The sequence below is a fragment of the Oncorhynchus kisutch genome, linkage group LG22 (genome assembly GCF_002021735.2).
Source record: "Oncorhynchus kisutch isolate 150728-3 linkage group LG22, Okis_V2, whole genome shotgun sequence".
Classification (NCBI taxonomy): domain Eukaryota; kingdom Metazoa; phylum Chordata; class Actinopteri; order Salmoniformes; family Salmonidae; genus Oncorhynchus; species Oncorhynchus kisutch.
Window position 1 is genome coordinate 54,710,288 of NC_034195.2, and position 16,503 is coordinate 54,726,790.

The window sequence follows — 16,503 nt, forward strand, 5'->3', positions numbered from 1 at the left end:
TTTTGCCATATTAACATTGACATGAAGAACAAGACGAAACCAAGAACAAGATGATATCAAGAACAAGATGAAACCAGTCACTTACGATACCCCACTTGGCAGTTTCTTGTCATTGTTGCGACTGTATCTGGCCATCTAGAATCATAACAACACACTGACTTCTGCTCCATTGAAGCGCGAACATCTTTTTTCGTGACGTTATCAGCTCACCCATTTATGGCTGAGTTATACGACCTTTAAAAGTCAATGACTTTTTATAACCCTTTTACTTTGCTTTCAATGGGAATTGAGGCATATTTTTTTTACAATGTCAGAACAGACTGTCACAATCAATTGAGATATTCACATTCTGAAAACTGCAGACAATTTCTTTTGGCTATTCATGGTAAATACTGTACACACTTTAAAATAGTTTGTTTTGAGCTATGAGCAACCAGCAAGCAGACGAGGGCTTTAAACCAGCAATCCATCGCCTGTGCCATTAGGGTCCAGACCTTTTGTCAGAGACTGCATACTTTAACAGTTAGTTCAAAACAGATTTGAGCTATTAGAGGTTACAATAGCACTGCCAATGACAGCATTTTGGTTGCTCAAATAAATAATGATTTGCATGTGGAAATGTTGTATAATGAACCTTTTAAAAGAAAATCACCTTCCAGTGTAAAAAAAAAATCATGGAAATTAAAAACAAAAAAAAAACAATGTTTTAAGTGAGAAGTAGGCATTGGTCTGAAGCCGAAAAAAGAAAGGACATTTTATATGAGCACCACAATGCCTATTTCACCCATTCTCTACCAAGGTTTTCCAGCACACAGCTTTGACCTACGACAGTAGAAATGTTGGTCTAGTAATAATGATAATAATAAATTACATAGCCCTTTTCATAGAATCTCAAAGCGTGTTAAAAATACATTTTTTAAAAAAGCAACGTGTAGGCAGGTTGTTTAGGATTAAAACCTTCTCAAATAGCAAAACTAAAAGGGGATAATGGACTTTACAGGGTAATGCTATTAAACAAATGTATATATGTTACCGACCATTCGCTCTTATGTTGCAACATTTGAAGTTATATATGTTATATATATATATACACACACTGGAGTTGATGAACAATGGGGAAGTAAGTCTGCTTTGAAAGTTGATAAACTTGTAACCACTTTTGCGAAAATGACCCTTGAATGTTTATGTACACCTACTGGAGAGCTCTTCTTTGTCTACACCTTTTCAGCATCGTTCACACCCTCTTAATCTTTATCCCCACCCATCTCTTTCAGGATTCATATGTGAGGCCATGTGCTAAACAGAGTGAAACATGGTGAAGCCACAAAATTGCCCTCCCTGGAAGCCTATGTTTCAGACATAAGGAAGTGGAAAATGTTCTACCGTTAAACTTGGACAAAACAGAAATGCTGGTTCTAGGTCTCAAGAAACAATGAGATCTCTGTTGGATCTGACAATTAATCTTGATGGTTGTACGGTCGTCTCAAATAAAACCATGAAGGACCTCGGCGTTATTCTGGACCCTGATCTCTCTTTTGACGAACAATTTTATATCAAGACTGTTTCAAGGACAGTTTTTTTCCATCTACGTAACATTACAAAATTCAGAAACTTTCTGTCCAAAAATGATGCAGAAAAATTAATCCATGCTTTTGTAGCTAGCGAGCCAGCAAGCTAACGTTCGCTAGCTCACAACAGTATGCTTTAAGAAATGTATAATATCTGAAAATGTAGCTAGACTCATTCTCGATGGCTAATGTTATATCGTTCAAAAAGATGTGGTAGAAAGGAATATCTACGCATACTGAGCAGCTCATGTTATAGACAGAAGCGTGCTATATGGCAGACCAATCTGAACTCATTTCTCGGCATGTCTCAGCCAATCATGGCTAGCGGGAAGGTTACTGTATTTTTCCGTGGCTAAACTAACTAGGCTCGTAAATTAACAATTTTATTTGTATTTACAGATGACGTACACGTTTGTTATTAAGGAACATGAAAGTTTGCATGTTCCAGAAGGTACTCCAATGATATATTTTTATTTATTTAGTAAATATTTTTTTTAACACATTTTTCTTCAAACTGCATTGTCGGTTAAGGGCTTTGTAAGTAGACATTTCACGGTACACCTGTTGCATTCTGTCCATGTGACAAAATAAAATGTGATTTTATTAGATATTTGCCCCCCCAAAAAACGTATTTTGATTTAAAGAAATGATTATGTTCAAATGCCTCTCTCCTGTGATGTAGTGACTTGCGACACACGCCTAGCTTCTTGAAACGGGTTTATTTTATTTTTATTTACATATTATTTTATATATTGTATTTATATATATTATATATTGACCTATTGCAAATGTGTATTACTATTATCATTATCATTATTATTGTAGCATCACCATATTTATTGCAAAAAGAAATACAAAAATCACTTTACACTACATATTCATTTGACAAAGGTAATTAACTGTCCATTGATCAGCACAGCAATTGATAAATCAGGACCCTGTTTGCAAAACAAATCATTTTGTGTAATGCGTGCATACTGGCGGCAGAGAAGTCAGGCACAGGAGAGCAAAGACTGTGTCTTTAAATATATACAATAAATATATACAATGGGACAAAACCCTTCGCACCCCAGACATAACGTGCACAAGCAATTACAATTCCGGACAAGGACATGGGGGGGGGGGACACAGAGGATTAAATACACAACATGTAATTGATGGAATTGGAACCAGGTGTGTGGGAAGACAAGACAAAACAAATGGAAAACGAAAGGTGGATCGACGATGGCTAGAAGGCCGGCGACGCCGACAGCCGAATGTCGCCCGAGCAAGGAGAGGGACCGACTTCGGCGGAAGTCGTGACATTCCGAGCTTATGTCAGTATTACAGCTAAGCTAACGGTTTAAAAAGAAAAATCAGGAATGCAGACAGGCTCTATAGACCTCTATATTATATTTAAAGGAATGACTGGGTCCAACACACTGTGTCCAATGTACCTGTTGGGGCACCTACTGACAAAAAAAAAATATATTAATTCAATATTTTTGACATATATTGCTAAAATAAGATTTAAGGAAATACAGGCAGTCACCACATTACTACAAGACAAAACAGCTCAATCAAACCTGATGGTCTTTTTTAAGCAAAAAAAGCTAATCTTGCTTTCATATAATATCGAAACTTGAAAAGGTAGTGGAATAGTGTCAGCAGGTAGTGGAATAGTGTCCGCAGGAAGTGGAATAGTGTCAGCAGGTAGTGTAATAGTGTCAGCAGGAAGTGGAATAGTGTCAGCAGGTAGTGGAATAGTGTCAGCAGGAAGTGGAATAGTGTCAGCAGGAAGTTGAATAGTGTCAGCAGGAAGTGGAATAGTGTTAGCAGGTAGTGGAATAGTGTCAGCAGGTAGTGGAATAGTGTCAGCAGGTAGTGGAATAGTGTCAGCAGGTAGTGGAATAGTGTCAGCAGGTAGTGGAATAGTGTCAGCAGGTAGGGGAATAGTGTCAGCAGGTAGTGGAATAGTGTCAGCATGGTGTGGAATGGTGTCAGCAGGTAGTGGAATAGTGTCAACAGGTAGTGGAATAGTGTCAGCATGGTGTGGAATGGTGTCAGCAGGTAGTGGAATAGTGTCAGCATGGTGTGGAATGGTGTCAGCAGGTAGTGGAATAGTGTCAGCAGGTAGTGGAATAGTGTCAGCAGGTAGGGGAATAGTGTCAGCATGGTGTGGAATAGTGTCAGCATGGTGTGAAATGGTGTCAGCATGGTGTGGAACAGTGTCAGCATGGTGTGGAATAGTGTCAGCAGGTAGTGGAATAGTGTCAGCATGGTGTGGAATGGTGTCAGCATGGTGTGGAACAGTGTCAGCATGGTGTGGAATAGTGTCAGCAGGTAGTGGAATAGTGTCAGCAGGTAGTGGAATAGTGTCAGCATGGTGTGGAATAGTGTCAGCAGGTAGTGGAATAGTGTCAGCATGGTGTGGAATAGTTTCAGCATGGTGTGGAATAGTGTCAACAGGTAGTGGAACAGTGTCAGCATGGTGTGGAATGGTGTCAGCATGGTGTGGAATGGTGTCAGCATGGTGTGGAACAGTGTCAGCATGGTGTGGAATAGTGTCAGCATGGTGTGGAATAGTGTCAGCAGGTAGTGGAATAGTGTCAGCAGGTAGTGGAATAGTGTCAGCAGGTAGGGCAATAGTGTCAGCATGGTGTGGAATAGTGTCAGCATGGTGTGAAATGGTGTCAGCATGGTGTGGAACAGTGTCAGCATGGTGTGGAATAGTGTCAGCAGGTAGTGGAATAGTGCCAGCATGGTGTGGAATGGTGTCAGCATGGTGTGGAACAGTGTCATCATGGTGTGGAATAGTGTCAGCAGGTAGTGGAATAGTGTCAGCATGGTGTGGAATAGTGTCAGCATGGTGTGGAATAGTGTCAGCAGGTAGTGGAATAGTGTCAGCATGGTGTGGAATAGTGTCAGCATGGTGTGGAATAGTGTCAACGGGTAGTGGAACAGTGTCAGCATGGTGTGGAATGGTGTCAGCATGGTGTGGAACAGTGTCAGCATGGTGTGGAACAGTGTCAGCATGGTGTGGAACAGTGTCAGCATGGTGTGTGAACAGTGTCAGCATGGTGTGGAACAGTGTCATCATGGTGTGGAATGGTGTCAGCATGGTGTGGAACAGTGTCAGCATGGTGTGGAACAGTGTCAGCAGGTAGTGGAATAGTGTCAGCATGGTGTGGAATGGTGTCAGCATGGTGTGGAATAGTGTCAGCATGGTGTGGAACAGTGTCAGCATGGTGTGGAATAGTGTCAGCATGGTGTGGAATAGTGTCAGCATGGTGTGGAACAGTGTCAGCATGGTGTGGAATAGTGTCAGCATGGTGTGGAATAGTGTCAGCATGGTGTGGAACAGTTTCAGCATGGTGTGGAACGGTGTCAGCATGGTGTGGAACAGTGTCAGCATGGTGTGGAACAGTGTCAGCATGGTGTGGAATAGTGTCAGCATGGTGTGGAACAGTGTCAGCATGGTGTGGAACAGTGTCAGCATGGTGTGGAACAGTGTCAGCATGGTGTGGAACAGTGTCAGCATGGTGTGGAACAGTGTCAGCATGGTGTGGAACAGTGTCAGCATGGTGTGGAACAGTGTCAGCATGGTGTGGAACAGTGTCAGCATTGTGTGGAACAGTGTCAGCATGGTGTGGAACAGTGTCAGCATGGTGTGGAACAGTGTCAGCATGGTGTGGAATAGTGTCAGCATTGTGTGGAACAGTGTCAGCATGGTGTGTGAACAGTGTCAGCATGGTGTGTGAACAGTGTCAGCATGGTGTGGAACAGTGTCAGCATTGTGTGTGAACAGTGTCAGCATGGTGTGGAACAGTGTCAGCATGGTGTGGAATAGTGTCAGCATGGTGTGGAACAGTGTCAGCATGGTGTGGAACAGTGTCAGCATGGTGTGGAACAGTGTCAGCATGGTGTGGAACAGTGTCAGCATGGTGTGTGAACAATCCAATTCTTTAACTTGTATGCGATACAAATCACATTATTGTGGGAGCAGCTCCTCTAAGAGTCTGAATGAAGCAACCTGCCTACACATTGTTTGAAATACAATAGGCCATCATAGCTGCTGTAGTAGGTCAAAGTTGTGTGCTGGAAAACCTTGGTAGAGCATGGGGGAGGTACGCGTTGTGGTGCTCGTGAATTTCCTTTCTATTTCGGCTTCAGACAAATGCCTACATCTCACATCAGTCTGTGTTCTAGCTACCAGTATGCTCACTGGGGACCAACGATCAGTCTATAGTCTAGATACCAGTATGCTCACTGGGGACCAACGATCAGTCTATAGTCTAGATACCAGTATGCTCACTGGGACCAATGATCAGTCTATAGTCTAGATACCAGTATGCTCACTGGGGACCAATGATCAGTCTATAGTCTAGATACCAGTATGCTCACTGGGGACCAAGGATCAGTCTATAGTCTAGATACCAGTATGCTCACTGGGGACCAACGATCAGTCTATAGTCTCGATACCAGTATGCTCACTGGGGACCAACGATCAGTCTATAGTCTAGATACCAGTATGCTCACTGGGGACCAACGATCAGTCTATAGTCTAGATACCAGTATGCTCACTGGGGACCAACGATCAGTCTATAGTCTAGATACCAGTATGCTCACTGGGGACCAACGATCAGTCTATAGTCTAGATACCAGTATGCTCACTGGGGACCAACGATCAGTCTATAGTCTAGATACCAGTATGCTCACTGGGACCAATGATCAGTCTATAGTCTAGATACCAGTATGCTCACTGGGACCAATGATCAGTCTATAGTCTAGATACCAGTATGCTCACTGGGACCAATGATCAGTCTATAGTCTAGATACCAGTATTCTCACTGGGGACCAACGATCAGTCTATAGTCTAGATACCAGTATGCTCACTGGGGACCAACGATCAGTCTATAGTCTAGATACCAGTATGCTCACTGGGGACCAACGATCTGTCTATAGTCTAGATACCAGTATGCTCACTGGGGACCAACGATCAGTCTATAGTCTAGATACCAGTATGCTCACTGGGGACCAACGATCAGTCTATAGTCTAGATACCAGTATGCTCACTGGGGACCAACGATCAGTCTATAGTCTAGATACCAGTATGCTCACTGGGGACCAACGATCAGTCTATAGTCTAGATACCAGTATGCTCACTGGGGACCAACGATCAGTCTATAGTCTAGATACCAGTATGCTCACTGGGACCAATGATCAGTCTATAGTCTAGATACCAGTATGCTCACTGGGACCAATGATCAGTCTATAATCTAGATACCAGTATGCTTACTGGGGACCAACGATCAGTCTATAATCTAGATACCAATATACACACTGGGGACCAACGATCAGTCTATAGTCTAGATACCAGTATGCTCACTGGGACCAATGATCAGTCTATAGTCTAGATACCAGTATGCTCACTGGGGACCAACGATCAGTCTATAGTCTAGATACCAGTATGCTCACTGGGGACCAACGATCAGTCTATAGTCTAGATACCAGTATGCTCACTGGGACCAATGATCAGTCTATAGTCTAGATACCAGTATGCTCACTGGGACCAATGATCAGTCTATAGTCTAGATACCAGTATGCTTACTGGGGACCAACGATCAGTCTATAGTCTAGATACCAGTATACACACTGGGGACCAACGATCAGTCTATAGTCTAGATACCAGTATGCTCACTGGGACCAATGATCAGTCTATAGTCTAGATACCAGTATGCTCACTGGGGACCAACGATCAGTCTATGGTCTAGATACCAGTATGCTCACTGGGGACCAACGATCAGTCTATAGTCTAGATACCAGTATACTCACTGGGACCAATGATCAGTCTATAGTCTAGATACCAGTATGCTCACTGGGACCAATGATCAGTCTATAGTCTAGATACCAGTATGCTTACCAGTATGCTCACGACCAACGCTTACTGGGGACCAACGATCAGTCTATAGTCTAGATACCAGTATGCTCACTGGGACCAATGATCAGTCTATAGTCTAGATACCAGTATGCTCACTGGGACCAATGATCAGTCTATAGTCTAGATACCAGTATGCTCACTGGGGACCAACGATCAGTCTATGGTCTAGATACCAGTATACACACTGGGGACCAACGATCAGTCTATAGTCTAGATACCAGTATGCTCACTGGGGACCAACGATCAGTCTATAGTCTAGATACCAGTATGCTCACTGGGACCAATGATCAGTCTATAGTCTAGATACCAGTATGCTCACTGGGGACCAACGATCAGTCTATGGTCTAGATACCAGTACACACACTGGGGACCAATGGACACCAACCACCTATTCTGCATGATAGGGTCCTTCGGCAGGGCTTGCAAACCATAGTTGGTCAATACATACACAGATGTTCAGTCTCAAACGGCCGTGATCCTTCGTTGGGGGCGATGAAAGAATGGAATCCCATTCGGTGAAGGGAAGTGAGGTGGGCGGAGGGTCACAATAAGAGCTAAGACGCTAATAATTATTAAAACTCTGCAAAGTTGTGTTCTGTGAGTGTCACTGAGTAAGCTGATACCCCATTTCATAGGCACGCAATCAAATCAAATCAAAGTTTATTTGTCATGTGCGCCGAATACAACAGGTGTAGACCTCACAGTGAAATGCTTTCTTACAGGCTCTAACCAATACTGCAAAAAAAGGTATTAGGTGAACAATAGGTAAGTAAATAAATAAAAACAACAGTAAAAAGACAGGCTATATACAGTAGAGAGGCTATATACAGTAGAGAGGCTATATACAGTAGAGAGGCTATATACAGTAGAGAGGCTATATACAGTAGAGAGGCTATATACAGTAGCGATCTTTTTAAAAAGACAGTGAAAAATAACAGTAGCGAGGCTATAACAGTAGCGAGGCTATAAAAGTAGCGAGGCTATAACAGTAGAGAGGCTATAACAGTAGAGAGGCTATAACAGTAGCGAGGCTATAAAAGTAGCGAGGCTATAACAGTAGCGAGGCTATAACAGTAGCGAGGCTATAAAAGTAGCGAGGCTATAACAGTAGCGAGGCTATAACAGTAGCGAGGCTATAAAAGTAGCGAGGCTATAACAGTAGAGAGGCTATAACAGTAGAGAGGCTATAACAGTAGAGAGGCTATAACAGTAGCGAGGCTATAAAAGTAGCGAGGCTATAACAGCAGCGAGGCTATAACAGTAGCGAGGCTATAACAGTAGCGAGGCTATAACAGTAGCGAGGCTATAAAAGTAGCGAGGCTATAACAGTAGCGAGGCTATAACAGTAGCGAGGCTATAACAGTAGAGAGGCTATAACAGTAGCGAGGCTATAACTGTAGAGAGGCTATAACAGTAGCGAGGCTATAACAGTAGCGAGGCTATAAAAGTAGCGAGGCTATAACAGTAGCGAGGCTATAACAGTAGCGAGGCTATAACAGTAGCGAGGCTATAAAAGTAGCGAGGCTATAACAGTAGCGAGGCTATAACAGTAGCGAGGCTATAACAGTAGAGAGGCTATAACAGTAGCGAGGCTATAACAGTAGAGAGGCTATAACAGTAGCGAGGCTATAACAGTAGCGAGGCTATAAAAGTAGCGAGGCTATAACAGTAGCGAGGCTATAACAGTAGAGAGGCTATAACAGTAGCGAGGCTATAAAAGTAGCGAGGCTATAACAGTAGCGAGGCTATAAAAGTAGCGAGGCTATAACAGTAGCGAGGCTATAACAGTAGAGAGGCTATAAACAGTAGAGAGGCTATAACAGTAGAGAGGCTATATACAGTAGAGAGGCTATAACAGTAGAGAGGCTATATACAGTATCGAGGCTATAAAAGTAGCGAGGCTACATACAGGCACCGGTTAGTCAGGCTGATTGAGGTAATATGTACATGTAGATATGGTTAAAGTGACTATGCATATATGATGAACAGAGAGTAGCAGCAGTGTAAAAGAGGGTTTGGCGGGTGGTGGGACACAATGCAGATAGCCCGGTTAGCCAATGAGTGGGAGCACTGGTTGGTCGGCCCAATTGAGGTAGTATGTACATGAATGTATAGTTAAAGTGACTATGCATATATGATAAACAGAGAGTAGCAGCAGCGTAAAAGAGGGGTTGGGGGGGAACACAACGCAAATAGTCCGGGTAGCCATCTGATTACGTGTTCAGTAGTCTGATTGCTTGGGGGTAAAAACTGTTTAGAAGCCTTTTTGTCCTAGACTTGGCACTCCGGTACCGCTTGCCATGCAGTAGTAGAGTCAGCCTATGCTGGCTCACCATTTTAGCCGATGCTGACTCACCATGTCATCCGATTCTGGCTCACAATGTCATCCGATGCTGGCTCACCATGTCAGCAGATGCTGGCTCACCATGTTAGCTTATGCTGGCTCACCTTGTCAGCCGATGCTGGCTCACCATGTCATCCGATGCTGGCTCACCGTGTCATCCGATGCTGGCTCACCATGTCAGCCGATGCTGGCTCAACATGTTATCCGATGCTGGCTCACCATGTCATCCGATGCTGGCTCACCATGTCAGCCGATGCTGGCGCAACATGTCAGCCGATGCTGGCGCAACATGTCAGCCGATGCTGGCTCAACATCTCAGCCGATGATTGCTCACCATGTCAGCCGATGCTGGCTCACCATGATCGCTTATGCTGGCTCACCTTGTCAGCCGATGCTGGCTCACCGTGTCACCCGATGCTGGCTCACCGTGTCATCCGATGCTGGCTCACCGTGTCATCCGATGCTGGCTCACCGTGTCATCCGATGCTGGCTCACCGTGTCATCCGATGCTGGCTCACCGTGTCATCCGATGCTGGCTCACCGTGTCAGCCGATGCTGGCTCAACGTGTCAGCCGATGCTGGCTCACCATGTCAGCCGATGCTGGCTCACCATGTCAGCCGATGCAGGCTCACCATGTCAGCCGATGCTGGCTCACCATGTCAGCCGATGCTGGCTCACCATGTCAGCCGATGCTGGCTCACCATGTCAGCCGATGCTGGCTCACCATGTCATCCGATGCTGGCTCACCATGTCAGCCGATGCTGGCTCACCATGTCATTCGATGCTGGCTCACCATGTCAGCCGATGCTGGCTCACCATGTCAGCCGATGCTGGCTCACCATGTCAGCCGATGCTGGCTCACCATGTCAGCCGATGCTCAAGTTGCACCTTTTCTTTTTCAATGAGACCACGTTGTAATTGCACCTCGACTCTCGTTATTTACAGACTCTGTAGCAAACTATAGTCCAATGCTCACCATGTCAGCCGATGCTGGCTCACCATGTCAGCCAATGCTGGCTCACCATGTCAGCCGATGCTGGCTCACCATGTCATCCGATGCTGACTCACCATGTCAGCCGATGCTGGCTCACCATGTCATCCGATGCTGGCTCACCATGTCAGCCGATGCTGGCTCACCATGTCAGCCGATGCTGGCTCACCATGTCATCCGATGCTGGCTCACCATGTCAGCCGATGCTGGCTCACCATGTCATCCGATGCTGGCTCACCATGTCAGCCGATGCTGGCTCACCATGTCATCCGATGCTGACTCACCATGTCAGCCGATGCTGGCTCACCATGTCAGCCGATGCTGGCTCACCATGTCAGCCGATGCTCAAGTTGCACCTTTTCTTTTTCAATGAGACCACGTTGTAATTGCACCTCGACTCTCGTTATTTACAGACTCTGTAGCAAACTATAGTCCAATCATATCTAAGTTCATTCCCTTGGAAAGATAACTGCCACGTGATTCTCCGGCCATGCGTAGGCAGCCTCTCTTTTTCAATGAGACCACACTTGATCTCAAATGTTGACTGGACCACAATAATCTCTTTCGGGAACGCTGTCCTCTAGCCCAAGCTCTCTATGTGATTTGAAAACAGCAGTGGTATGCATATTTATTTGATTTAATAGCACTGTATCATTTTACCACAGTGGGCTTCCCCAATTGAGCTAGCAGTAACAGAGCTTTCAGTGGAATTCAACTTTATGGTTAGATGATTATAACTTACAATTACCCCTGGGAGTTTGGTTATCTGCAGCAGTACAAGATTAGTACTGACAAGCCAGTGTCATGCTGATTGGGAAGAACTACCTGAGCCAGTGTTAGGCTGATTTTGAGTCAATGTGTTATAATGTAAGAGGCCCTGATATACATTTTGCCCCTGTCATATTTGGATGCAAACCATCCCTCTTGTAAAACTGGGGCATTTCCCAAAAGTGCTCCAAATCCATTGGGGAGAAGCCGCTAGTGGAGCCAGAGGCGAAGAATAAAGTGTTCCATTCCCCTTTAAGCCGCTAGTGGAGCCAGAGGAGAAGACTAAAGTGTTCCATTCCCCTTTAAGCCACTAGTGGAGCCAGAGGAGAAGACTAAAGTGTTCCATTCCTCTTTAAGCCACTGGTGGAGCCAGAGGAGAAGACTAAAGTGTTCCATTCCTCTTTAAGCCTCTAGTGGAGCCAGAGGAGAAGACTAAAGTGTTCCATTCCTCTTTAAGCCGCTAGTGGAGCCAGAGGAGAAGACTAAAGTGTTCCATTCCCCTTTAAGTCGCTAGTGGAGCCAGAGGAGAAGACTAAAGTGTTCCATCCCCTTTTAAGCCGCTAGTGGAGCCAGAGGAGAAGACTAAAGTGTTCCATTCCTCGTTAAGCCGCTAGTGGAGCCAGATGAGAAGACTAAAGTGTTCCATTCCTCTTTAAGCCGCTAGTGGAGCCAGAGGAGAAGACTAAAGTGTTCCATTCCACTTTAAGCCACTAGTGGAGCCAGAGGAGAAGACTAAAGTGTTCCATTCTCCTTTAAGCCACTAGTGGAGCCAGAGGAGAAGACTAAAGTGTTCCATTCCTCTTTAAGCCGCTAGTGGAGCCAGAGGAGAAGACTAAAGTGTTCCATTCCCCTTTAAGCCACTAGTGGAGCCAGAGGAGAAGACTAAAGTGTTCCATCCCCCTTTAAGCCGCTAGTGGAGCCAGAGGAGAAGACTAAAGTGTTCCATTCCCCTTTAAGCCGCTAGTGGAGCCAGAGGAGGAGACTAAAGTGTTCCATTCCCCTTTAAGCCGCTAGTGGAGCCAGAGGAGAAGACTAAAGTGTTCCATTACCCTTTAAGCCGCTAGTGGAGCCAGAGGAGAAGACTAAAGTGTTCCGTTCCTCTTTAAGCCACTAGTGGAGCCAGAGGAGAAGACTAAAGTGTTCCATTCCCCTTTTAAGCCGCTAGTGGAGCCAGAGGAGAAGACTAAAGTGTTCCATTCCCCTTTAAGCCGCTAGTGGAGCCAGAGGAGAAGACTAAAGTGTTCCATTCCCCTTTAAGCCGCTAGTGGAGCCAGAGGAGGAGACTAAAGTGTTCCATTCCCCTTTAAGCCGCTAGTGGAGCCAGAGGAGGAGACTAAAGTGTTCCATTCCCCTTTAAGCCACTAGTGGAGCCAGAGGAGGAGACTAAAGTGTTCCATTCCCCTTTAAGCCGCTAGTGGAGCCAGAGGAGGAGACTAAAGTGTTCCATTCCCCTTTAAGCCGCTAGTGGAGCCAGAGGAGAAGACTAAAGTGTTCCATTCCCCTTTAAGCTGCTAGTGGAGCCAGAGGAGAAGACTAAAGTGTTCCATTCCCCTTTAAGCCGCTAGTGGAGCCAGAGGAGAAGACTAAAGTGTTCCATTCCCCTTTAAGCCGCTAGTGGAGCCAGAGGAGAAGACTAAAGTGTTCCATTCCCCTTTAAGCCACTAGTGGAGCCAGAGGAGAAGACTAAAGTGTTCCATTCCCCATTAAGCCGCTAGTGGAGCCAGAGGAGAAGACTAAAGTGTTCCATTCCCCTTTAAGCCGCTAGTGGAGCCAGAGGAGAAGACTAAAGTGTTCCATTCCCCTTTAAGCCGCTAGTGGAGCCAGAGGAGAAGACTAAAGTGTTCCATTCCCCTTTAAGCCGCTAGTGGAGCCAGAGGAGAAGACTAAAGTGTTCCATTCCCCTTTAAGCCGCTAGTGGAGCCAGAGGAGAAGACTAAAGTGTTCCGTTCCCCTTTAAGCCACTAGTGGAGCCAGAGGAGAAGACTAAAGTGTTCCATTCCCCTTTAAGCCGCTAGTGGAGCCAGAGGAGAAGACTAAAGTGTTCCATTCCCCTTTAAGCCACTAGTGGAGCCAGAGGAGGAGACTAAAGTGTTCCATTCCCCTTTAAGCCACTAGTGGAGCCAGAGGAGAAGACTAAAGTGTTCCATTTCCCTTTAAGCCACTAGTGGAGCCAGAGGAGGAGACTAAAGTGTTCCATTCCCCTTTAAGCCGCTAGTGGAGCCAGAGGAGAAGACTAAAGTGTTCCATTCCCCTTTCAGCTGCTAGTGGAGCCAGAGGAGAAGACTAAAGTGTTCCATTCCCCTTTTAAGCCGCTAGTGGAGCCAGAGGAGAAGACTAAAGTGTTCCATTCCCCTTTCAGCCGCTAGTGGAGCCAGAGGAGAAGACTAAAGTGTTCCATTCCCCTTTCAGCCGCTAGTGGAGCCAGAGGAGGAGGCTGTTGGTTGGTTGAGGCCCTGAAATGAGAACCCACTTGTCCGTCTCCTTTTAGTTTGTCTACGAGCACTCTGAAGTCAGATTTTAATCGCTCTGATTTACGAATATTGATGTTAATTTGTACCAACATTAATGACTACTGTGAACATACGGGGTGCTTCCCTCGTCACAGCAGGGGACCCGGTGATCTATGTCCTGAACACGGGCTCCAGGGAAGCAGTGGGTCCTTGCTTCCATGACCACCACATCCTTAACTATGGAACTTTCTAGAACAACCACCACTGGAGGACGAAGAGAGGCCCGTTCTGAGACTGTGCCATGTGCCATGGGGGGTGTTGAGGTGGAGTGGGAAGGACATGAGGAGCGGGCGTGGGGTCTTGTCAGAGGGCCCCGGGGGAAGTCAAGGGACCTGCTAGAGAGCCGCAGGCCTGAGGGGCAGAGGGAGGATTCGTTGGAATGTTCCTCCTCTCTTACTTCTAACTTGATCCCACTTTGTATCCGATGGAGTAGAGCAAGACTCAGTAGTCCTACGGTTCTCATCGGAGGGATGTGTTAAACCGGATGGTCCAGAGGTACAGGAGAGCAGCATCCTGAATTTCCCCCCTCAATCGTTTAGAATTGTTGCGTCAAAAAACAGCACGCAGTCTGGAAGTCTTCTTAGCCAAAGCGAGACGTTCTAAAAAGGACCCTGTTCTTCTCTAGTAGGTCAATGATCCGGTCTGTTGAGGCAACGAGCCGTTAACAGCTTTCACAAGTGTATAAGTAAATAAATTCTTCGTCTTTCACTCCATTGAACAGGTCTCATATTTATTTTTATCGTCTGTCTCCGGATCCCACTCCAAATCCGAGAAAATCCAACATGCTTAAACTCCCAGAAACAAGTGGTACTGGCTACAAGAGCCAACCACAACGTTAGATAAGCTTTGTCGGTGACAGTCAGATGACCTAGCTAGTTGGAACTGGCCTGCTAACTAGCTAGTTGTAGGAGATGACTAGTTGGAACTAGCCAGGACTAGCCTGCTAACAAGCTAGATGCAGGAGATGACTAGTTGGAACTAGCCGGGGCTAGCCTGCTAACAAGCTAGCTGCAGGAGATGACTAGTTGGAACTAGCCGGGGCTAGCCTGCTAACAAGCTAGCTGCAGGAGATGACTAGTTGGAACTAGCCGGGGCTAGCCTGCTAACAAGCTAGCTGCAGGAGATGACTAGTTGGAACTAGCCGGGGCTAGCCTGCTAACAAGCAAGCTGCAGGAGATAACTAGTTGGAACTAGCTGGGGCTAGCCTGCTAACAAGCTAGCTGCAGGAGATGACTAGTTGGAACTAGCCGGGGCTAGCCTGCTAACAAGCTAGCTGCAGGAGATGACTAGTTGGAACTAGCCGGGGCTAGCCTGCTAACAAGCAAGCTGCAGGAGATGACTAGTTGGAACTAGCCGGGGCTAGCCTGCTAACAAGCAAGCTGCAGGAGATAACTAGTTGGAACTAGCCGGGGCTAGCCTGCTAACAAGCAAGCTGCAGGAGATAACTAGTTGGAACTAGCCGGGGCTAGCCTGCTAACAAGCAAGCTGCAGGAGATAACTAGTTGGAACTAGCCGGGGCTAGCCTGCTAACAAGCAAGCTGCAGGAGATGACTAGTTGGAACTAGCTGGGGCTAGCCTGCTAACAAGCAAGCTGCAGGAGATGACTAGTTGGAACTAGCCGGGGCTAGCCTGCTAACTAGCTAGCTGCAGGAGATGACTAAATCCAGCCAACATAGTGTGTTAAGAACAGCACTAATGCTGTGGTTCCAGAATAAAACACTTAAAAAATATAAAAACACTTAAACATTCTGCTTCCTACTTCCTGGTCACATGTCAACCCAGCCTACTCTCACTCCTACTTTCAGAAATACTGTGTCTCTCAGCAGTTTCTCAGCCAAGATCCGTAATATATTAGTCAGTCAGAAACATGTTGACAAAGGGTATTTATTTTTTAGGAACATTAATAATTGATTAAAGGTGACTGTCTCAGTAACTGATAAACCCAATAGCACTCCTATACGTGTGCTGTGAGAGATCTGTGTAACTGACAAAGACAGAAAAGGGGTTTGTTATGTTAACAAGTAAATCACATTGACTGTCTCGGCATGTGGGTAGGTTATGGAGACTGACAGAGTAAATCACATTGACTGTCTCAGCATGTGGGTAGGTTATGGAGACTGACAGAGTAAATCACATTGACTGTCTCAGCATGTGGGTAGGTTATTGAGACTGACAGAGTAAATCACATTGACTGTCTCAGCATGTGGGTAGGTTATGGAGACTGACAGAGTAAATCACATTGACTGTCTCAGCATGTGGGTAGGTTATGGAGACTGACAGAGTAAATCACATGGACTGTCTCAGCATGTGGGTAGGTTATGGAGACTGACAGAGTAAATCACATGGACTGTCTCAGCATGTGGATAGACAGGGAGAAGTTAATGATTGATGTGATTAACCA